Source organism: Otolemur garnettii, unplaced genomic scaffold (assembly GCF_000181295.1).
Source record: "Otolemur garnettii isolate 467f Iridium unplaced genomic scaffold, OtoGar3 scaffold00004, whole genome shotgun sequence".
Classification (NCBI taxonomy): Eukaryota; Metazoa; Chordata; class Mammalia; order Primates; family Galagidae; genus Otolemur; species Otolemur garnettii.
Genome location: NW_003852399.1, coordinates 25,003,012 through 25,026,310, shown reverse-complemented (window position 1 = coordinate 25,026,310; position 23,299 = coordinate 25,003,012). Strand labels below are relative to the sequence as shown.

The 23,299-nt window shown below is 39.7% G+C and overlaps 1 protein-coding gene across 1 annotated transcript in view; it reads right to left on the bottom strand.

Annotated features, from left to right (window-relative positions):
- The window catches only part of NCALD (neurocalcin delta), a 190,389-nt gene that overhangs the window by 150,246 nt on the left and 16,844 nt on the right, over positions 1-23,299 (bottom strand). Inside the window, exon 2 of the mRNA XM_023517625.1 lies at positions 22,187-22,267. The gene's annotated coding sequence lies outside the window, so the exon portion shown is untranslated. The remainder of the gene's footprint in view (positions 1-22,186; positions 22,268-23,299) is intronic.

Here is a 23,299-nt window from a genome sequence, read left to right as displayed (position 1 = left end):
CCAGGGGGACAGCTTGAGGCTCTGTCTCAAAAAAAAAAAAAAAAAAAGAATAGGAGGCTAAATAAAAACTCATGGTAAATTAACAAAGAGATCCTAGAAACTAAAAATGTGACAGCAGAAACTTTTAAAATTTAATAAGTGATTCTGAAGATACAATTTAGAAAATCTCCCTATGCAATATCAAAAGAAAGAGAAGAAGGGGGAGGAAGACAAAGAGAAGAAAGAAGAGAAAGGCAAATAAGAGCTGAGTATCAAACCAAGACGTCCAGTGGAGAAGAGCAGAGATTCTGGAAGAGAAAGTATCTGAGAGTAAGTTGCCAAATGAGAAAATGAGAAAATTTCCCAAAATGAAGGGCCCAAGCCTCTAGACTAAATGTGCCCATGCACCTGCCCATGGGTCTGGCCCAGTAAATGAAGAAGACCTCAATGAGGCACAGTACAAAATTTTGTAAAATTGTTAGCATGTCAGCGAAGATTCAAAATGTTCTAGAGAGAAATAATGGATCATTTTTTAAAAAAGACTTAAAAATCAGAATTGCATTTTTGAAACTTGTCAACAGCAACATTAGCCAACAAAATGCCCTTTTCAGTGAAAGGTAGAAGATAATGGAATGTCATCTTTAAAATGTTAATGGGAAAGTTTTCTAGTGAAGGAAGAACTGCATACAAAGTTAGTCTCTAAATCAAGAATTAGATTCTGATAAATAAATTGTTATATACGCAAGTATTCAGAATTACGTCCAATGTACCCTTTCTTAAGATGTTTTTCTGAGGAAACTACTAGAGGTTATAGTCTATAAAAATAAGGATGAAAACAAAGGAAGAGGAAAATATGAGAGGCACAGGACGCATCCAACAAGAGAAAGAGGGGAAGGATTTTCCCAAGATGGTAATGAAGTGGATTCTCAGAATGGACTTATGTAGCAGACCTGGAAAATGATCAGACCTGGTTGAAATAGGACGTCTCCAAGAAACACACAAAGAAGAAAGTAGTAGAACACCAGAAGTGGTGAACCCTACTGACAAAACGGTTCAGCTCTCCTGGGTCACGGGCATTGGCAATTAAGTCCAAAATAATTAAAAATATTATGCAAGAAATGAAATGTAATCATATCACATCTATCCACATGGTTTATGTGTTAGCTATAGTTAGGCAACTATAATAACATAAATAGTGAATATTGTTCTATCCCATGGTTATTAAATTGTTATTTGGGAGAACGTGGGGGATAAGAGCAAGTTTGCAATGGAGAATTGAGGGAGAGCTAGAAGTGATAAGGAGGGAGGTTCCTAAGGAGCTAAATCTTCATCTTCCATTATAAGGAGGTAATGTCAAAATTGGAAAACCAACAACAGCAGTATAAGCAGATTATTCAGAAATACAATGGCACTCGTGGGCTGTAACTACCTTGCACTGACCTGTGAAAGATGAGTTAAATTCTCAAAATTTTTTTGAGTTGATTGTTAAATACAGCTGTTATTAAAAAAATAAATTATATAAAACTTACAATTAAATAAGTTATATTAAAAGCCAAGGTCATAAATCTCAAAATATATCACTTCTCTCCATGTGGAAAAACAAGGAAAAGATTTTTCCCTAGAGTCTCTAGAGGGAATCAGCCCTATCCACACATTGTTTGCAGCCCAGTGAGTCTCAGTCTGGACTTCTAACTTTCAGAACTAAATAATAACAAATCTGTGTTACTGTGAGTCATTAAGTTTGTAGTAATTCGTTATAGTAGCAAAGGGAAACTAATGCAGAAAAGGTTCCTCCTGGCTTGAGTGGTCAGTAGGGCTGAGGGGGCAAGACACTGGGGTATCCCTGGCCTGGGGTAAGTTCACTATGGCGCTCAGCCCACACTGGGAGAGACCACTGTGGTTCTAGCTGTCACGAACAATATCCACAGAAATGCTAACAACATGGATTGAACACGTGCATGGGAAGAGCCGAGGGAACAAAGAACTTGTGAAAAGCCTGCAAGACACAGTCTGAGCAAGCCAAAATACGTATTTTAAGACCATATGTGTGATATTTAAAGCAAACAAAACAAGCTTACCAAAGTCTGCTTCAAGAAAAGTAAACTTGCAAAATTTGCAATCTAAAAGAACAAATACAAACACAAACATGGTAACCAAATCATTTCTATCCTCAAATTAATATGAAATTTAAAAAGAAAAAGAAAAGAACTGTTAAAAAGGAAAAACGAACAAATACATTCATGGCAATGAGTCATTAGACAGCTATGTGTTGAGTACCTGCCGTAAAGATAACCTTAGGTTTCTGCTGTGTTCTCCCAGAGATGGCTGCGCTTCTCACATACATGGTTCCATCTGAGACTCTATGAGTTTTGGAGATAGGAAGGCAGATGACAAAATCAATAAAAGTAGGTACCTGCCTGTGTCCCCAAGTCTTGGCCTCATGTGCAGTGCTTTTGTCCACTGTATGGTGGTGCTATGGTAGATAGAAGATGTATACTTTGCCCTCAAAGAATTTACAATTGTTTGCCATATCACAGTTATGCAACCAGCATGACAAAAACGAAAATAATTCCTCAAATTTGCAAAAGAAACCCTCACCAGGCTGCCCTCAAGTAAGGCCGTTGCATTTCAGGTATTCATTTACAGGTTTGTAACTGCCATGTCTGACTAAAAATTAATTAGTAAATTAAAATCAATCAGAAATAAAGACAACATTGCACAAATATTACAATGTAAGTTAATGGAGAAATTAATAGGATTATAAAAATTTGTTTGAGGCACAGTTTTTCAGGAACAGAGTTATGACATAAATTAAATTAAATCTACATAATTAATAACTATTTATAGCAATTGTGACATTTTCTGGGACTTAGAGTATTTCCCCTAACCAAGTTCCCTTTGAGCTTGTTCCAAATGAATAGTGTTTTCTTTTCTTTTTTATTTTATTTTTTTGCCGTTTTTGGCCGGGATCGGGTTTGAACCCGCCACCTCTGGTATATGGGGCTGGCACCCTACTCTTTTGAGCCACAGGCGCTGCCCTGAACGGTGTTTTCTTAATTATAACCCATGAGCTCTTCTTGGGCTTAATCTTTTTAAGTCTTGGATAAAATTTAGAAAATATTTAGCATGTGATTCAATTTACTAGGCTTTTTTCTAAAAGTAACCTATTCCCATGACAAGCAAATATTAATTAGTGACTAATTTCTGATAGCATAACCAAGAAGGAACTCAATTTTGATTAAAATTTTGTTGATGACAAATACCTATGTACAGCTGTGTACACTTGTCACTAATTTTGATTACTGTCATTTAGTATTTAATCTAACGCTAGTTTTCTCTAACAGGGACAAATAGAAATCCTTCCAGCATTTGGGGGAGATTCAAAGTCAGGTCACATGCCCAGTTCCCGGTTCCCTGGAATTAGTGCTATGTGACTGAAAAAGTTTTTCAGCTTTCTCTGGTAGCTCACTACTTTTTAATACCAATAAGAAACGTCTGCTAAGCAGCCAGTCTTCCTTTATTTCTTTGGGACCCCACGCTGTTCCCTCGCTCCTTTTCTCCCTTCCCTCCCATCTTCCCTTCTCTCACTCCCCGCTCTCTGCTCTCTTCTCTCTTTCTCATCCCTTCCCCCACTCTCTTCTCTCTCTCTCTAATATAAAACAAACTCATACTTTTATATCCTAATACAAACATAAATAAACGTTTGTTAAGTACTTGTTATTTCCCCCACTGCTCTGCTCCAAATGTGACACATTATTTCGCCCAATCTTCATAGCATCTTAAGGAGTCAGAAGCTCCTGTCATCCTTATCTTCCAGGTCAGGATGTGAAGCCCAGGAAGGAAACCCAAGCCTGTAAGTCCCCACAGCCACTCAGCGGTGGTGCTGGGTTCAAGTCCAAGCGGGCTGATTCTGGAGCCTCCTGCCAGCACCGCCCTCAGAACGCCCACCTGTCTCCCTCGACCTCCCCCTCACTACAGAACCCACTCACTTCCTTTTATTTAAAAATCATGCTCACAGTGTAAAGCGTGGGGTAGAAGAAGATCAGAGCATGTCTCACTCATGGCTATTTTTTTAATCAACCTCAAGTTTTTTCTTTGACCAACTAGATGTACCCAGTCAATCTAGATCATGGCTCTGTAACTGCTACAGGGATGAGGTTTCTTTTCATTTGCCACCTGCACCTCTGCCAAAAACTTGTTTTCAATTTTTAGAAAGACTGTATCCCCTTTCCTTTCTCTCTGGAATGTCTTAAAACAAGTTTTTTGGGTTTGTTTTGTTTTTCTAATCAAGGCTTCCATTGTCATGGCCCTCCCCGCCCCCCTCCCAGCCAGGAGGATGTGGGCTTATATTCCATTCTGTGGTTGGCATGCTCACAGAAATAGGGGACTGGCCACGGAGGATGACTCCCTGGTAAGGCAGGTCCTGCTCCTGCACTAAATGGCATTAAGTTTCTTATCATTCCACATATTAACATCACATCAGGTTAAAAGCTTTGAAACAGGCTCGGCGCCTATAGCTCAACCGGCTAAGGCGCCAGCCACGTACACCTAAGCTGTCGGGTTCGAATCCCCAGCCCGGACCCGCCAAACAACGATGATGGCTGCAACCAAAAAAATAGCCGGGCGTTGTGGCGAGCGCCTGTGGTCCCAGCTACTTGGGAGGCGGAGGCAGGAGACTCGCTTGAGCCCAGGAGTTGGAGGTTGCTGTGAGCTGTAATGCCACGGCACTCTGCCCAGGGGGACAGCTTGAGGCTCTGTCTCAAAAAAAAAAAAAAAAAAAAAAGCTTTGAAACAAACAAAAGTACTTTTAAGGGATTATAAGCCATTGGCTAGGATGGAGAGGACTATTTTGGACAGAAGGGCGAAGGAAGGATTCTGTGAGGCAGTGACATTTGACAAAGACCTAGATGAAACGCAGGAGCAAGTCATGCGAGTGACGGGGAGGAAAGAGCAAAGTAGGGCAGTGGTTTCAGCACCTCGAAAGGCATGCTTTTTAAAAACACTGATACTTGCTGGTTCCTGATCTGAGTGGAAATTTTTTCAATTTTACTCCATTCAATATAATATTGGCTGTGGGTTTGCTGTAGATGGCCTCTATTTGTTTAAGAAATGTCCCTTCTATACTTATTTTCTTAAGCATTCTGATCATGAAAGGATATTGGATATTATCAAAAGCTTTTTCTACATCAATTGAGAAAATCATATGGTCTGTTTTTTATTTTGTTTATGTGATGTGTTATATTTATAGATTTACGTATACTGAACCAGCCTTGAGACCCTGGGATAAAACCCACTTGATCACGGTATATGATTTGTTTGATGTGTTGCTGGATTCTGTTTGCTAGGATCTTATTGACTATTTTTGCATCAATAGTCATTGGAGATATTGGTCTATAATTTTCTTTTCTTGTTGGGTAACTATAGTCCAGGATGAAGGAGAGAAGTGGAGGGGGATGGTAGGATAGGGTAGAGGTTTGATAGAGGGAGAGTAAATGGTGGGACCACACATATGGAGCATACTACAAGGGTATAAGTCAAACCTATCAAGTATAGAACATAAAGGTCTTAACCTAATAATTAAGTAAATGAAGTGAAAGCTATATTAATTAGTTTGATGTAAGCACTCCAAATTGTATAAAAATTAACACATTGTACCCCACAAATGCATAAATGTATTTATGATCTATATGTATATGACTTAATAAAAGGAAAAAAATAAAAACACTGATACCTGGGTGGCACCTGTGGCTTTGGTAGGGTGCCAGCCCCATAAACCGAGGGTGGCAGGGTTCGAACACAACCCCAGCCAGCTAAACTGCACTGGTAACTGCAACAAAAAATAGGTAGGCGTTGTGGAGGGTGCCTGTAGTCCCACCTACTTGAGAGGCTGAGGCAAGAGAATTGCTTAAGCCCAAGAGTTGGAGGTTGCTGTGAGCTGTGACATCACAGAGCTCTACTGAGGGCAACAGAGTGAGATGCTGTCTCAAAAAAAAACAAAACAAAACACTGATGCCCAGTCACCATACTTGAGCAATGAAGTCAAAATCTCAGGGGGTCAGGGCCAAGCACAGTGTTTTTTTTTTGTTGTTGTTGTTTTTTAAGGTCCTCAAGTGATCTAACATGCAGAACAAAGAACAAAACTGCATTAATCGGCAATCAGACAGTATAATATACTTTTGAAAGCATTATCTCTGCTGTATATCATTTTAGCTAAGCCCAGTTGACCTTATAAGACACTTAATACCCATGAAGAGAGTCTACAGCCATTACACTATAGTTTGGAGAACACAGAACTTTTTGCTTCAAGTCACCTGTGGAGCTGTGAGCTCTCATCTCTTCCAAGATGCTAACAGTGTATGCAAAGGCACACACTGCATCTGCACAAGGATATTCACAACCAACAACATAACAAGACTCTGGCCAACAAAAGCCACCGTGCACTGCAGGGTGATGGAATGCCAGCGCTGACCAAGGTTGGTGGGATTAATTACTGGTGCTTCCCTGGAATGGTAGCATCTCAAATGTCAAGGGAGCAAAGGAGAGGGACCTGATGGGGGGTGGAGGTGGAATTAGGGGTGGACAGGCATGGTAAGGTAACAAGAAACAGCCTCTTTATAAAGATTTGAGAAGAAAAGCCATATTGTCCATGACCTGATAGGATTGTTCCCATTTTCCAGAGGGACAAACAGTATTTGTAATCTTTATCTATCTTGAATGAAGGACTCAGTCGAATTGTTCACAGATTCACCAACAGGTGGTGAGAGTGATGTTGCTCGAGCTCTCTCATCAGAAGGGGAGGCAATTCAAGGACTCGACAAGAAATCAGGGGCTTCTTGCTTCTCCCTGGTCACTGACAGACATGCACATGCGTACATCTAAGATTATGTGCATAAATACTCTGGCCTTCACCCAGTTTTGCTTTGAATAGTGAAAACTGATGTGCTTTACTAAACTTCTATATTCATTTTAGCCAATGAAATTTTGTCATTCTTCTCAATTAAGTTTACACCAAAGAATGGCCCAAATAGAATAGTTTGATTTCCCTTCTCTAGTGTTTGTTAGAATTCAAAGCATGGAGTCAATTCCCTTTCCCCCAACTTTGTGTGTAGGAAGGACTCCTGGAGGTATGAGCCTCTTTCTCATTGTTTTAGGGGTGAAGCAATGTTTTCTCCAAATCAGTCCTTTGGAGAGAGAAGTAGATGTGTATACCTTCTGCCCTTCCTCTTTCTTTCTCTTTAGGGTTCTTTGGCCTGCAGGAAGCATGTCCTATATCTGGTCTATCAAAATATATCAGAATCAGACCTTCTGTCATTATTGCCATTTCCACCACCAACCACTGCCAGGAGCACTGCAGTGGCCTCCTAACCAGTGTCCCTAGTTCTGCCTGCTCTCTCCAGCCTCCTAACAAACACAGCAGCCAGGGTGGTCTCACTTATACTTGAAGTCAGGGCACATCACTCCTATGCTCAAAGTCTTCCAGTGGCTTCCCTCACTCTTAGAATAAGTGCCAAAGTCCTTGTCTTCAAGAGGCCTACATGCTCTCACCCCCTCTTCCTCTCTGGCCACCACCTCCTACCACCAGCCGTCACCCCACTCTCTCTGCTCCAGCCACTCTGGCCTCCTGCACTCCCAGTACACACCCAAGCACCAAGGCCTGTGCACTTGGTCCTCCCTCTTCCTGGTATGGTCTCCTCCTGCTAAATATCCACCAGGTCGCCTCCCTCATTTCCTTCTGGCCTTCACTAAAAAGTCCTCTTCTTGGTGGGGCCATCCCTGTCACTTGGATCTAAAATTCCAAACCTCCCTAGCTTCACTTTCCTTACATGTTTTTTCTCTTTAGCAACCATCACTTTCTAACATACTACACATTTTACTTATTTATGTTGTTCCTTATCTTACGTGTGAACTCCATAAGGACATGATTTTTTGTCTTGTTCACAGCTTTATCCCAAGTACCTCACATAGTGCCCGACCCATGGTAGTAACTCAATACATAATTGTGGAATGATAAATGATGATGAAGTCATTTCTTAAACATTTCTGAAATAATTTTGAACTTCACCTTAATGGACTGAAATTTTGATTTTGGGGGGATTTTTTTTTTTTAACTCAAAAGGCCAAGAGCTTTTGATTTTGGACTTTAATTCCTTCGAATTTTAGAGATTTTACTGGCAAGGGGATTTATGTTATAGACTTTATTTTTTGTCTATGAAATTTAGAATGGAAAAGGATTTATAGCAAGTTTAGGGCACTGCCATATTGTTGGCATGTTATTAATATTTGCCTTAAGGTTTTCATTTTTATCTCACTGCTAAATCTCTGATGAACCTATCAGACAATGTGGCATGATTAGGGATGAATTTTCAGCAGCCTCAGTAATTAAATTAACTCATCATCTCTGAACTTAGCCTTAAAGCTCATTGTTCACTCATTCAGTAAAACATTGTTCATGCCTAGGTGTGTTATCCTTACTCACTTAAACTAGAGGTTGGTTGCAAATTGGAAAGTTGAAAGCTATTTCCCTTTTTATTTTTTTGGCTTGAATATTGTTTAAAATAAAATAAAAATTGATTTCTAGTTTTGTTAAGATGTAGTGACACTAAGGTACTACATTTCTTCTGCCTCCTTTTGTAGGAGCAGACAGTCTCCATGTGACCACAGCCCAGCTCCAGGCATCCAATTATGCTACTTGTAGATGCAAGCAGTGGCCCCTGATCTAGGCCTCTATCCTTAGAGGGCCCCATCTGGTCTTCTTCTGGCTGTGCTTCTCCTCATGGATTAAGGACTCTCAGAGCCAAGGGCATATGCCCACAATGAGCTTGCACTGACCTCCTCCTAAATCCTGACAACCCTCCAGGTGTCTGAGATACTGGAATTCCCTGTCCAATTGGTCCACATTGGAATAATAAAATATCTGTGTAATCCCTTGCTTGCGTAGGTCTTCCCAAGGGCAGACAGAGCAGCACTAGCACAGAAGGCAGGGATGGTACAGGGTGGAGCTGGAAAATGTAGGGCCAGGAAGTTCACATCTGTGCTTGGCCTCCCAAAGACATCCACATCCTAGCCCCCATAACCTATGAACATGTTACTTTCCATGGTAGAGACTTCATAGATGTGATTAAGTCAAGGATCTTAGGATGGAGAGATTATCCTGGATTATCTGGACCAGTTCAGTGTAGTTATAAGAATTTTTCTGAAAAGGGCAGGTGGGTCAGGGTCAGAAGCAGATGTAAGATGGAAGCAAGAAGCTAGAGTGATAAGAGCAAGGGCTGATGAACCAAGGTATGTAGGCAGCTTGTAGAGGCCAAGAAAGTCAAAGAAATAGATTCTCCCCTCAGTGCCTCCAGAAGGAAGGCAGCCCTGCTGAGTCTTTGATTTTAGACTCTGACCTTCAGAATTACATGATAATTAATTTGCATCCTTTTAGGTCGCTAAGTTTATATTACTTTGTTACAGCAGCTATAGGAAACTAATATAGCCTGATTGCATAGGATTCCTGTGGGAGGAGCCAGGGCCGGGAAGGAAGAGAAAGTGAGAGGCTGCAGGCTCCTATCTGTATGCTTGCCTCAGACACCTTCAAACATTAATTTATAACAATGCAGGCTAAAAAGGTCCGTCTTAATGAAAGACTTAAGGCAACATATGTACATGCATTCTGATTTTTAAGTATTAGGTCTGTGTAGTTGACCAACATTTCTAGGTATTGTTAGTATCAAGGCATTTAAGTAATCCACCCACTTATATATTAGTTATAAAATCATTCAGGATGTGCTACAAAGAATAATTAATTAAATCACAATAAACCAGATGCAATAAAAAACATTTTGTTGCGGCTTCATTGCACGCATCTTTTTGAAAAGCTTCAGATTAAATTTCTCTGAATCAAACTTCACAAATATTTACATGTATTTTCTGTTCCCAGGAAATAGCCACCATAATATACTATTCGAAAGTTTGAAAGTTGAGGAAATTAAAAACAGAAAAGAGCCCAGTTCATCAGCCCGGGCAACATATTAATTCTCCAAAAGAGAAGAGTGAATTCCATGTTGTAGTCTTTCCAACTCAACCTCCCACATCCCCTTCACTTCATATACAGAAGTTTTCCCCATTAGAAATACGATTGCTTCAGTGGTTCAGATATACAGAAAAAAGACTCTTTTCTCTACCAAAGAGCAGTGCTAGAAATGAGAGTTTCAGAAACAGACAGAACAAATACCTAATAAGAAGACGTTTTCCCATTGTTTCTGTTTTATCTTAAAGGGACTCTATTAAATGATGATTTGGCTGTACATATACCAGAGTCCCCTTGTTCACATAAAGTTCATAGGCAAAAATAAACAAGAAGCAAAATCATATAAAAGAAAGTGGACTTATGAATCTGATTTTTTTCTGGTCCAATGATTTAAGTTGTTACTTTGCTTGAACCATTTCCGGAAGCAGCCAAGGGTGGCAAGATGGGCTGTCAAACTCACTTCAACTCAGTGGACCACACTATGCAATTAATTCTCTTCTGGAAGAGGCCAACCCACTGCTGCTGCTGAGACTCAGACTCCACACAAAGGTTTGACTTTGTCAAAGACTTGAGATAGTCAAGAAAATTCTGAAAAGTCAAACATTCTTTGTTTATTTGTTTGTTTGTTTGTTTCGAGGGAAAAGGTCTGAAGAAGTAAGATCCATGGGTCAGCCTCTAAAGAGACCCAAGAGTAATATGGAGAAGACAAAATAAATAGGGAACAAGGGAAAGGAGACCTTCTAGGGACAGTTCTCTGACCAAAGAAGAAGAAAGAAGAAAGAAAAAATTCTCATAAGCCACGTAAAGAACATCTGGCAGAAATTGACCTGAAAAATGTAATTCAGATGGGTGTTCCCTGAAGTCTGAAAAGAAACCAAAACCTTACTATAAACATACCAGTTAAAGTTTTAGAAGAAGAGTGAATGAGATTGCATTTCATGTGCTTTGCGATCAAATGCTTGAGTTTTTCCTAAATTCATCACAGGAAAGGGTAATCAATAGAACTCTTGACAAAGCCTAACAAAGAGCTTGTTGTCTTTGGGCTCTCTGAAATTTGTTCTCTCTGAAGTGTGGGCCATCCCCAATCTCCTCAGAGCCTCCCAGCCCCTGACCTCTTTTGGAGAGGATGGAAAGCATATCAGTACACTCTCTTAGTAGGCACTATTTTTAAATAGAAAAATCTGGAAAAAACATAAAACAATACAGAAGTTTTTCCCAATTGGCCTTGATGCAGCTGACTTGGCTCCTAACACCCCTCCTTCCCCCTCATCAAAATTCTATGAGATTAGAATTCATCAGCTTCCAAAGGGGCCTAGTACAATACATGCTGGACCCCAACGCGGTCCCCCCAACAGGGCTGTAACCATCTGCAGGCACTTACTTCAGCTGTGTGCCAGGGAAGATGTTCCCAAACAGAGATATTTTAATCCTCTGGAATTCAGATTTTAAACAAAAAATATTTGCAATTTAAATTTGACTAACCCTTGCAGATATGTGGGCCTGCACCAATCAGATTTGTATTATGACAAAGGCTAAGGTCATTCTCTTTCTTAATATGCTAGAGAAATCTAGAATTGTATCTAATTCTTTCAGTCTGGTAGTATTAAATGTATCTCTCATGCCAAGGCCATAATATGCCAACGAGGGGCTAACCTGTTCCAAGGCCATGTGCCAGTGAGGGGCTAACCTGTTCCAAGGCCATATGCCAATGAGGGGCTAACCTATTCAGGGTGTGGCTCTGCCAGAAGGAAGTGTCCAGAAGAAAGCCATCCTGTTGAACCTTCAAGTAGAACCCATGGATTAATCAGTTCTCACACCATAAATGAGAGAGAGTCCAAAAGTCCAAAATGAGAAGGACACGAGCTCAGCACAGTCTCTCATCTTCCATTTAAGTCTATGCTTCTGTGAGTGGCTTCACTTATCTCCAGTTATTTCCACACTACCCTTCTCACTTTTCTGCTACTTTATTTTACTACAGTTAATTGCTCTTTTTCATTATCCCTTTCCTTTGCTGTGGATTCCTATTTTCAAGCCTGTAAAATAATCTTTCTTTCCTCCCTCCAGCTCCCCTTGGCCTCTCCTTCAAAGGGAAGGCTTAGTCACTCTATACCACATTCCAAACCAAAATAAAGCAAGGAATCTCCAATGCCCTAGAATGAGATTCCTAATGTCTTTCCTCCCAAGGTCTGAGGTCACTAGAAGAAGGTTCCTGAGGGCAGGGAAACTTCCAGGGCTCTCCCATCAGCTTCATGGAAGTATTTCCCAAAGAGTGGAAGGCAAATCACTAATGTTACTCCAGACTCAAAGCAATGTGTAGTTATGGTGGATTATGGCTGTGGATTATTTTAATGTGGATTAGAAAAAAATACCTGGCATATCCAATTTCATAGCTACTCATTAACTGTTACTGCTGCTTAGGGCAAATGTAAGTTAAAATATACAAAGGGAGCTGTTTAAAGAAAGAGATTAAGTAAAAAAAAAAAAGCATAGTAGAATGCAATATGGTAAAAAATCATAGAGATGGGGCATGAATGACGAATGCTTGGGAAATGCTGTTTGATGGAAATGACTTGGAACTGGGAAGAGTGGGACATGATGTCAGCTGCTGGCCCAATGTACTGCCTCCTCCTTCACGACGTCCTGAGCTGGGGGTAGAGGGTGGGAAAGCAGCTGTTACCCTATGATTCACCACACTAGGCTTCACAATTTCACACTAGGGACCAAAAATACGTAGAAATGTTTCTGAATACATAAATCAAATTCATATTATGTTATAACCAAGGATGTCTTTGCCATTAAATTCACAATTAGGAGCACTCCAGTCCAAATCCTTTCAGTTTAGAGGCTATAGCCGACAGACATCACATGATTTGGCCCAATATCAACCCAGGGAATAATGACAGAACTAGAACTTAAACCTCAGACTTTATTCATTCTAAATCTTTCTATTACATTATTGCTGCTAGATAAGTCTTTCTGATACCCCAACAGTCTTATCTATTTCCAATTATGCCTCAAGAGATTTAAGAGAGAGGTAGGAGATAAAATCAGGTAGCATAGGATAGGGAAAACTGTGCGAGGACTTATAGACTGGGTTGAGGATTTTCAGGAGGTTCAGTCCAAAGGTAGAACTGATAGCTGGAGAATTAGCAGTGAATAAAAGAGATAAAAAAACTTTGGCCATCATGGAGGTATACATTTTAATTGGGGCATAAAATCTATAATCTGAAATTGCAAATCACCTATGTCTAAACGCCAAGTAAGTAGCAGATCAGGATCATGATACATGCCCTGGGAATGATCTCTGTGATTTATCTGGCCAGCTGTGATCTGGTGGCCGCTTTCAGCATTTGCCACACTTCCGCTATATCCCAACAATTAAAGGCGCCCAGCAGAACAGCTGCACTTTTCTTATCCAATTTTTTAATTCCTCTTCTCTCCCTAACTAGAAGAGAAGAAGGAGAGCAGACAAAGGGAGTAAATAACTGGCCAGAAAGAGAGTGGCGAGGTAGGAATGGAAACAGCGATTCTCCTATAATGTATTTTAAACCCTGAGCTGTGCCAGGCTAAGCACATTACCTTTGCTAATGGTTTATTATTATGACATCATCAAATTGACAACATAACTACATAGTAATAGTGACTAGCCAGTACTGAGAGTTTGCTATGTGCCAGGAAGTGGTCTAGACACTCTAACCAACTTGATGTCATTATTCCTTACCACAACTCTACAACACAAGTGCTGTTATTTTTCATTTCTACTGCTCAGAGAGGTAAAGTCATTTGCTCCACATCCCACAGCTAGTAGATGAGTCCAGACACAGATGTCAGAACATTGGACTCCATAGTCTCGGCCCTTCATTGGGTTCAAGAACCCACCCCCAGGCCCACCCCGGTACCACATAGGAGGCACCAGCCATCCAGGGCTGTCCAGCCTATGCACCCTCCAATCATTATTTCCCACCCTGGAAATGTTCTTCTCAAAAATAGACCCTATTGATGACCTTATCCCTTTCATCATTTCACTGTATTTTTTTCTAACCTATCTGCCCCAAGGCTATCACCCCTGATTACTGGGGAAACGGATAACTCAGGTGGTTTTTGCTGGGTTTTCACGACCATTATGGTCTCTCTCTCTTTCCCAGCACCTCTCAGCCTTTTCATTCTCTCTTCATTATTTAAGTCAGCATGGAGCTATTTTTCAAAACATCCAATTAGTAAGTGCACAGAAGGAACTGGGTTCATAATTAATTAGTGATTCTGGGACATAACAAAGCAAAAGCAAAGCCAAGGCTGTGGAAAGCATCAGAAACGGAAACTGCATGTACACATTCAAGACCCCATTCCAGGAAAGACAAAGAATTCAATAATCTGCTTACTAGTGCAAATCCCTAAAGCACCTCCACATGTCTTGGGGTCAAACAGACATCAATCACTACATGACAATCCCAAGTGGAACAACTTTCCCTTCCAGGATGAATGGCTGCCTCTGATTCATTGGTGAACTGATTCTTCCCCCTGTTGTTCTTACAAGGGATAGTTGGCCCCTCCTCTCAAAATTGTTATTAGACAAATTTAATTGTTCTTGTCTCTTTGGAAACAGTATTTCTTGCAAGATGGCCCTGACCCCTGGGATTTCTTGCTCTTCCAAGAATAGAAATCAAGTTAGAATACCAGGATTTGAGAGATCAAGCTAGGCTATCTATGGGGAAAAAAGGAAAATAGTTGGGGAATGCAAAGGTTCTCAGATACTAAAAAGTTGCTTAAGTTGAGCTACTGATGACTTCCCCCAATTAAGCAGCATTCCCTGACTACCCAGGATTCCCAGTTACCCAGCATTTCCTGGTTACCCAGCATGCGCCAGCTACTAAGTAAACATTAGACAGAAATAGTCTGAGAGAGAGTAATCTCTTTAGCAGAATCCTACTAATGGAGTTGGAAGTTTTCATCTCTTTAGAGGAGTGGTATTGCTCAAGAGACACTGCAGTATTAACATTACAGCACAGACCCTGGAGCCAGACTCCCTGGGGTGAGTCTTCAGGACACAATTTCCCATTTAGGTGACTTTGAATAAACTCTGTGCCTCTTTTTCTCATCTATTATTGCAATAATTAAATAAGTTGATATATGTAAAGTGTGACTCCAGAATGTACCCTTAGAATCTGTATTTGCTGCTTTTATATTTCAGAGGAAGTCACTAATCTAATAAAGCTAGAAATTACTAAATTTTGAATTCCTATAACATCAAACTGTTACTAATTATGGTTCCGGTCATCTGCCATATGTTTCCCAGAAATACAAATGTTCCGTGGAAAAATAAATAGCTAATAAGGGTGGGAAAAACATATAGCAAGTGTCCCTGTTTTTCTTGGCTGTTAACTTTAATATAATGAAATATCCAATGAAAACTCTGAATCTGCAACTGCAACTTCTTACCACTTAAGAAAGACACTCTTGAACTACTGAAAGTTAGAGATAATATGTTCAAATAGCATTGTCAAGTACTTTATGCTGAATGTCTTCACATTTTAAATTTTGAAAAAAAAAATGTTACTCATGTCCCAGGTGTTTTCCCCAGTAGAAATTACACTGGTAGATGCTAAATTAACTCCATGTGATCCTCATTTTCAGAAATACAATTTCAGACTGTTCAAGAGTTTCAGTGTATCCCCTTGAGTTGCATAAAAGAAAACCATTCTGGTTTTAAATATAGTTTTGTTTTTGTGGGATTTTTCTTGTACTAGAAACACATTTCTCTCACATAACATTACCACTTAACACACTAATTGTTTTAGATTTCTTTGAGGTCCCCTTATTTTATTTAAGTGAACTTTAATTAAGTGAATTTTGGCAACTATCTAGTGAAAGAAAATTAAATTATTGATCAAATGATCTCCATTTCTAAAGGTCATGCCAGCACTAGGAAGCCAGGGTTATATTTTATTTTAGTAGATTTTATACTAAAGAGCACATACTTTTTAAATAAATGAGTCTGATAGTCTCATTCATTCCTATCATCTGTTATAGGTAAGGCATGATAATTCTATAAGTAACAAAAAAATGATCAAGATATGATCCAAGCTACTTAGGAGTCATTTACTAAAGGAACACACCAACCTTTTTATCATTCTGAAGAAGATAAATAGCCTCAACCCCTTACCCCTCAGTTATAAAAGTTACCTAATCACCTAACTAGTTATTGGTCAAAGTCCTTCCCTGGTTCTGACACCATGAAGGCCATCATGACCTTAGGCTGAAGAAAAAACAGCTGGGGAAAGTAGCAAATACTGAGCTCTTCAGCTAGAGCAGCAGTTCTCAACCTGTGGGTTGCGACCCACAGGAACTGTATTAAAGAGTCACGGCATTAGGAAGGTTGAGAACCACTGAGCTAGAGATTAGAGAACTGGATGATGTCTAGCTAAGGATAGTAACTTTGGGGAAGGGTATAAGAACTCTGTGAGATCCTCTCATAAGTCAGGCCTTGAGAATGATCTCCCTGTCTTCCTAGGATGCTGAATCTTGGTAATAAAGGACAACTTTAAGACACATGAGGGTTTGCCTCATGCTTTAGATTCTGGCACTCTGGTTAGAATTCCTCCAAAATCTGAGACTCTTGGCATATGCTATGGCCTGCATGTTTATATCCCCCCACCTGCCAAATTCTTATGTTGAAGGCTTAACCTTCAAGATGATGACATTAGGATGTGGGGTTCTTAGGGGTAATTAGGTCATGAAGCTAGATTTGATGCTTTTATAAAAGAGACCCCAGAGAGATCATTCGCTCCTTCCACCATGAGAATGTAGTGAGAAGGAACCATCTATGCCCTCTTCAGAAACTGAACCTGTCACAGTTCACAAGTCCTTAATCTTGGACTTCCCAGCCTCTAGAACTGTAATAAATAAATTTATGTTGCTAGTAAGCCACCAAGGTTATGGTATTTTGTTATAGCAGCATAAATCAACTCAGACAGCATGTACTGAAGTAATCACTTTGATTCATGCAAACGGAAAGTCAGAAACAAAGAAGTTCCTGAAGATCAAAATAGAATTATCAGGCCTCCCATTGACATAAGGAACTATTAATACTTATATCAAACCTTCTGACTTTTGCAAGCAAGGCCCAAAGGTGATCCACACAGGTTCCCAGGTTTCATTCCATCAACGTCACTAATACTTTATAGGTAGAGATGCATATGTTGTCATCAGGAAGTTTTCAAGCAGGTCTTCTGAACAGACAAGCATGAATGAAAACTTCAAACAAGATTCCAGGTTATGCATTATTTTCTGAGTTGTAAGTCACTGATAATTTTAAGAAACAACGTCAAATATCAGCTTTGGGGAATGTGGTAAAGACATCCTTCCCCTTAAATATGTACATTGGTCACAAGATGTGAACTTTTCTAGTGATTCTAAATGTGCAAAATCTGTAAGGTAAGTAAGTGCACAGTAAGGTAGACTAAGGGCTTTTGTAAGAAGAAATAGACTTTGAAATGCTCTCCCTCTCAAATCCTTCTCCATTAGTGTTAACCTCAGTCATTTCTAGTTGTCTTCACATTGCTCCCCTTCTCCTCTTCTCACCACTGAGAAGACACACTAGGGCTTATTTTCAGGGGATGTCTGCTGAAATGCATGGTCTTTTCATAAGACCCATCACTAGGTCTTATTACTGGGGTAGGGCTTATATTTAACAAATACATAGAAATCCTGCTAGGGCTTATTTTTGGAGTAGCTCTTATTTTCGGGGAAACACAGTAGTTCCTCAGAAACAAGAACAAACTGATACAAAGTCCATTTCCTTCCCTTCTTGTCCTCTATTGGAATGTCTCCTAAGTCTTTGACCATGAATTGAGTTCTATGAAGAACACCTGTCTTGACCTTCGTCTCAGGACTGCTAGAGCATACGAGGGCTGTCCAAAAAGTATCCAGCCATCATGAATGCTATTTTTCCTATTACTTGGCTGAATACTTTTAGCACAGCCCTCATATACCTTTATTTAACTAAACAGAAGCATAGCCATATTTAGATGCCATGGAATATATATTTGAAATCAATCTTTAAATTCCATCTAAAGACCACCTACACTGCTTACTCATAAACAAAACCTTACCATAAACCTCCATATTTGCTTATCTGTGTATTATCTGTGTGTTCCGCTCGAGTTTCAGATCCATGGGCACAGAGATTTTATCTTGTGTTTATTGACTGAGTGAATGAATACCTTCTCTCACACAGCGGTCATGACACAATTGCAAACTCCTTTTATTTTTACACTACTAACAGGAGACAATAGGACTTACTCCTTGTTATAAACTACTGGTGTTCATTCATTTGTTCTTTCTCTACAAAGTGTTTCATGATCGGGCTCCTTCCGCCTCTCTAGTGTCCCCTCATGTCCCTTGTTGTCCAGCCACACTGGCCATGGCTCACTTCCTAGTAAGCTCCATGCTTCCTTCTAACTCGGGACGTCTGCCCTGGGCATTTTCTGCCCATCCCTAACACCCTTGGATGTTTTCAGGGAAGACTTCCTGATCCCCATCAAGACCAGGTATAATATCTGCCTTCTAAAGTCTCACAGTTCCCTGTCATTTTCTTTTATTCCTCATCATGAATCTTAACCACATCTGTAAAATTTATCTGTATAATTATTTGATTAATGTATCCCCCAGTCCCACTCACCCAGGTGCAGGCAGAAACCAGCCTTCCTGACTCAACTATTGTCCCTGTCAGGTAACTCTGTGCTTGTAACATAGCAAGTGCTCTTAAATGAATAAATGAGTTATGTTCTAGGAACATAATCAGCTACCAAATATGTAAGTCCATGTTATATCTTATCATTCTCCCCCTAGGTAGTAGGTACTTAATCAACACTTTTTGGTTCATTGAAATCATCATTGATCTCCAGCAAACTATATTTTCCAATGTCTACATGACACAAAAAGAACTTATTACAAAACTGCTGAAAAATAAACTGCTCTCTTTCTATTCTTTTTCTACATATTAATACAATACAAAAGCAATCTGTTTTTGTTTTTCACTGAATTTATTAACTGTTTTGGAATTAAGAACATGACAGGGTAGAAGACAGCTGGCAGGGAATCAAATCAGTATTTGTTTCTGTGGCTATATTTGAAAACATCTGGAAGCATACTTTAATTATCCTCTGAATATGTGGAGTCTTATGTTCTCAGCCTCTGAGATAATCTCTTCCCATATTGTTCCTAAATGAAAGGTATTCTGTTGACAACATGGGTGTTTTTTGGACATAGAGGAACTTATGGGTCATTGAAAATAGAGTCGTGAGCTCCCAGGCTAAGGGGATTACACCAGCATTCTTTTTTTTTTTTTTTTTTTTAAAGAGGAAGAGTAAAGAAATCTTTAGTTTCAAAAACTACAGAAAAAAAATTCCACATAACATAACTGAGAAGCTAGTCATACAGGAAACCTTGAGGAGAGTATAGATTTCTTGGGTCCAGACAAAACAGTACTGGTTTCAAGGGTCTAAAGATAGAAAACCAAACAACAGGAAATCAGTTATAATTGTAAACTTAGAGTCTCTTCTCATACTTAACTGTAAAGCAACTTCTTTATATATTCTTGCTATCTGTTGTTATTTGGATCTCTGCCACTAGGCAATTTTAACTGGACTGTCCGGAATTCTTAAACAAAATTTCAAAAGGCCCAGGACATTTGGGCGGTATTTGCTAAGTCTGGTCAAGTTTTGGGAAAACCCCTGTTAGGAAGTTTGGCCTCCAGTAGTGAGGTCCTTCAGGCACTGCTTTGCCCACTACTCTCTCCACCCAAGAGTATCATGCCAGGACTGGCTTCTGCACTGCCCCAAGAGATTTTCATCAATGTCGTATCCAAATCCTCCTTCTTGGGATCTGGCAGATGCTATGAGTCTGCAGTATTAACTCCTGGGATGTATTTTTGCTCTATGTAAGCCAGAGATCAAGTACAGCTGATTTGGAACTCCTCTAGAACTGCAGTCCCCAATGCCCAGGCCACAGGCCAGGCCTGCCAGCAGACCCAACTGGTCCACAAAGCAGGAGGTGAGAGGCAGGAGAGTGAGCAAAGCTTCATCTGTGTTTATAGCCACTCCCCATTGCTGGCATCACCCCCTGAGCTCCACCTCCTGTCACATCAGCAGTGACATCAGATTCTCATAGGAGCATGAACCCTACTGTAAACTGCTCATGTGAGGGCTCTAGGTTGTGTGCTCCTTATGAGAATCTAATGCTTGATGATCTGAGGTGGAGCTGAGGGGTGATGCTAGCTCTGGGGATGCTGGGAAGTACTACAAATGCAGATTATCATTGGCAGAGAGGTTTGACTACACAGAGATCATGATACATCAATTGCTTGCAGACTCATCCCAAAATTATCCTTTCCACCCCCCAACTGTGGAAAAACTGTCTTTCTTGAAACTAGTCCTTGGAGCTAAAAAACATTGGAGACCACTACTCTAGAAGGGAACCTACACCAAGAGAAGAGACCTACACAGACAAGAGAAAGACCTCGATGCTTTGCAGGGGTGGGGGTAGGGGTTGGGGGGAGGAGACAGGGGGAGCAGAAATTTCCAGGAAACAGTAATATCATATTGATTCTCTGCCCCTCCAGGTCAAGAGGAAGGGTTTCTATGTTAAATCATACTCATGGCTTACTGTCTTTAGGCAAAAATATGCATTTTCCTATTATGCTTTAGTGTGATATCAGAAAGATTCAAGGAACTGAAACAGTGGCAACTGCCATGTCTAGGGTGGTGATAGTCTTAAGTAGTTCAACCAAATTATCACAAAAAGAAAGAGCTTCTCAGTCTGTCTGCCCATTACCAATTTAAATGCACAATTCTATCTCGGCCACAGCAGAAATGCAAAAGTGTTAAGATTTAGCCCTCAAAGTCATGAAGGGAAAAAAAAATAAATTTTGCTTAATATGTCTTCAAATATTTCATTACTGTTCTATAGATCTCATTAAAAGCACTGGCTTACCATATTTGGAATAAAAATTTCTCACTTTCACTTTCTTCCTACATCCAGAGGAGCTGGGTTGCTCATCTGCTACTTAATTAGACCACAGAGACTTCAGTGGGGGGAAAGGACATGGAATGAAAAAGAGTTAAGTGCACTTAAGTTTGATTTTGTATCAATTGATCTCCTTTCCCTGTGATATGAGCAAAATACAAAAGAAGGTTTTATTCTTGGCTCCATTCCACACCCCCCCCCCCCCCCCCCCGGCATTTGTTCCTTACACAAAACTGTTTGGCCAAATATCAGATTAACATTCAGGGTCAGAGAAGCTGCCACCGTAAAGAAACTTGTGGCCTTCCAGGTCCTTAAGTGCACTCTTTTGACTGAATGCAAATTTTATATAACAAATACTTTTATTAAAAATGGTGCAGAAGAGAAAGATGAAGCGCTTAGTGCTTGGAAAAGAACAATCTTGAAATCAGAATGCCACAGGTTTCCCACCCCTGGAAGCCTCCAAATCTCCACTTGCTCTCATTTGGGGCCATTAGTTTACTTTGAACAATATCCAAGGAATTCATATACTAGTAGATTTCCCTTCCTGAAAAGCCAATTTCCTAACTATTCAATGAGATGGCTTTTGAGACCCATATCAACAAATTAGGAAAGCAATAATGTTTCTTTCTCAACAGGAAACTCACTGTTACTGGTGCTGCTGCCCTAATTATACTATAATAGCATTTCAAAAGGACCTTTTCTGAATTAGAAAACATCCCATGTACTGGTTGCACAATATCCTCTTCAATTTCCCATACTGAATGAGTTGATTTGAAAGTAAGTAGGGGCAAATACTACCTTTTTTTTCCAGGAAGCAAAAAGCCAGGTTTTTACTTCATTATCACATCTCTTGTTTTGTTTTGGTTTTAGTAAATCGCTTATACTTAAATAAAGTTTCCATTTAATTGGAGTTGCCATAAAAGAAAATAGGACTTTTTTTTTTTTACCAAATAAAATGGGTATACAACTGTCTTTTCAGTAACATATAAATTCATCAAGTGCTAAAAATGGAAATGAAAAAGCTTTCGTGCAGATACAAGCTACTATTTTCTATTTAGCAGAATACAAATATTGCAAACCCACAACAACCTACCTAGGATACTTTTGCATTTTGAATCATAATTTACATGATTTAAAGCCCAGGCATTTCAAGAGGTTAAAAAAGTAACTCACAGTATGCAGTCACTCCGCGCCTGGGACTTCAGTGCCTTCTTCAGTAGCACGACAGATTTTATCACCAGTAGGTCAACAGCCCTGCAACAGAGATCACTCATAATTGGTGAGTGTTTTACTTGAACATTTGACAGCTGGGTAAAAAGTTTATGTAAGGCTGTTACTGTTATGTCTTCTGTAGTTGCGTTTGCAAACAGGAAGCAGGAAACATACCTACAGGAACACTGACATATGTCAGCCTAATTGGTTCAAAACACTTAGGAGTGAGTCTTGTACTTTAAAGGTAATAGGCACAGTCCCCAAAAGAGCAGGAACCAGGTCTGAGCATATCACTGTCGTGTCCTTTGGACAGATGCTATGTAGACAATTTATTATAGGGAGAAATAAGCGTTCTTACTAACATGCAGGCCTTATAGCCTCAATTCAGGACGGGCAATAAACTCCTGAATAAACTAATTTATATATAAGTATACATATATAACACATTAAATAATACATTATTTAAATGAATAAATAATATAGTATTGTAATATATGTATATTTTTTCCTAGAATATACATAGAAATTTTCATTTAGGAATATTTTGGTCTTAAGTCATAGAAAGCACAACTCACATATACAAGTAAAAATAACACATGAGAATATTTTGGTGCCTTGAACTGGGGAAGAAAAGCCAGAAGTAGGGTTGTTTTGGGGAAGCCAGAAGTCTGATATATCATTTGTTTCTCTCCTGTTCTCCTGGCATAGGTATTCTCTGTGAAGTGACTTCATCTTCAGGCTGCTCCTTTCTTTGGTGCAAAAAACAACTATAGCAGTTCAGGAGTATGTATTTATCATCCGAGAGGACAGTATGCATATCAGTATAATGACAGTCCCAGTGATAGTTCTGAGGTCATTGAGATGACCCATTGCTGAATCAGTCCCTATACTTTGGGATCTAATATATCAAATGGCTTAAACTAGAGGAAGCTTATCCATGGAGGTGAGAGTAGGGTCACTCTAAACAAAAATTCCATGGTTAGATGATTGGGACACAGGGAATAGGGAATTGGGGGAGGGATCAACAAATGTCTACCATGCCAATGCTCAGCAACAATTTGAAGATTGATATTT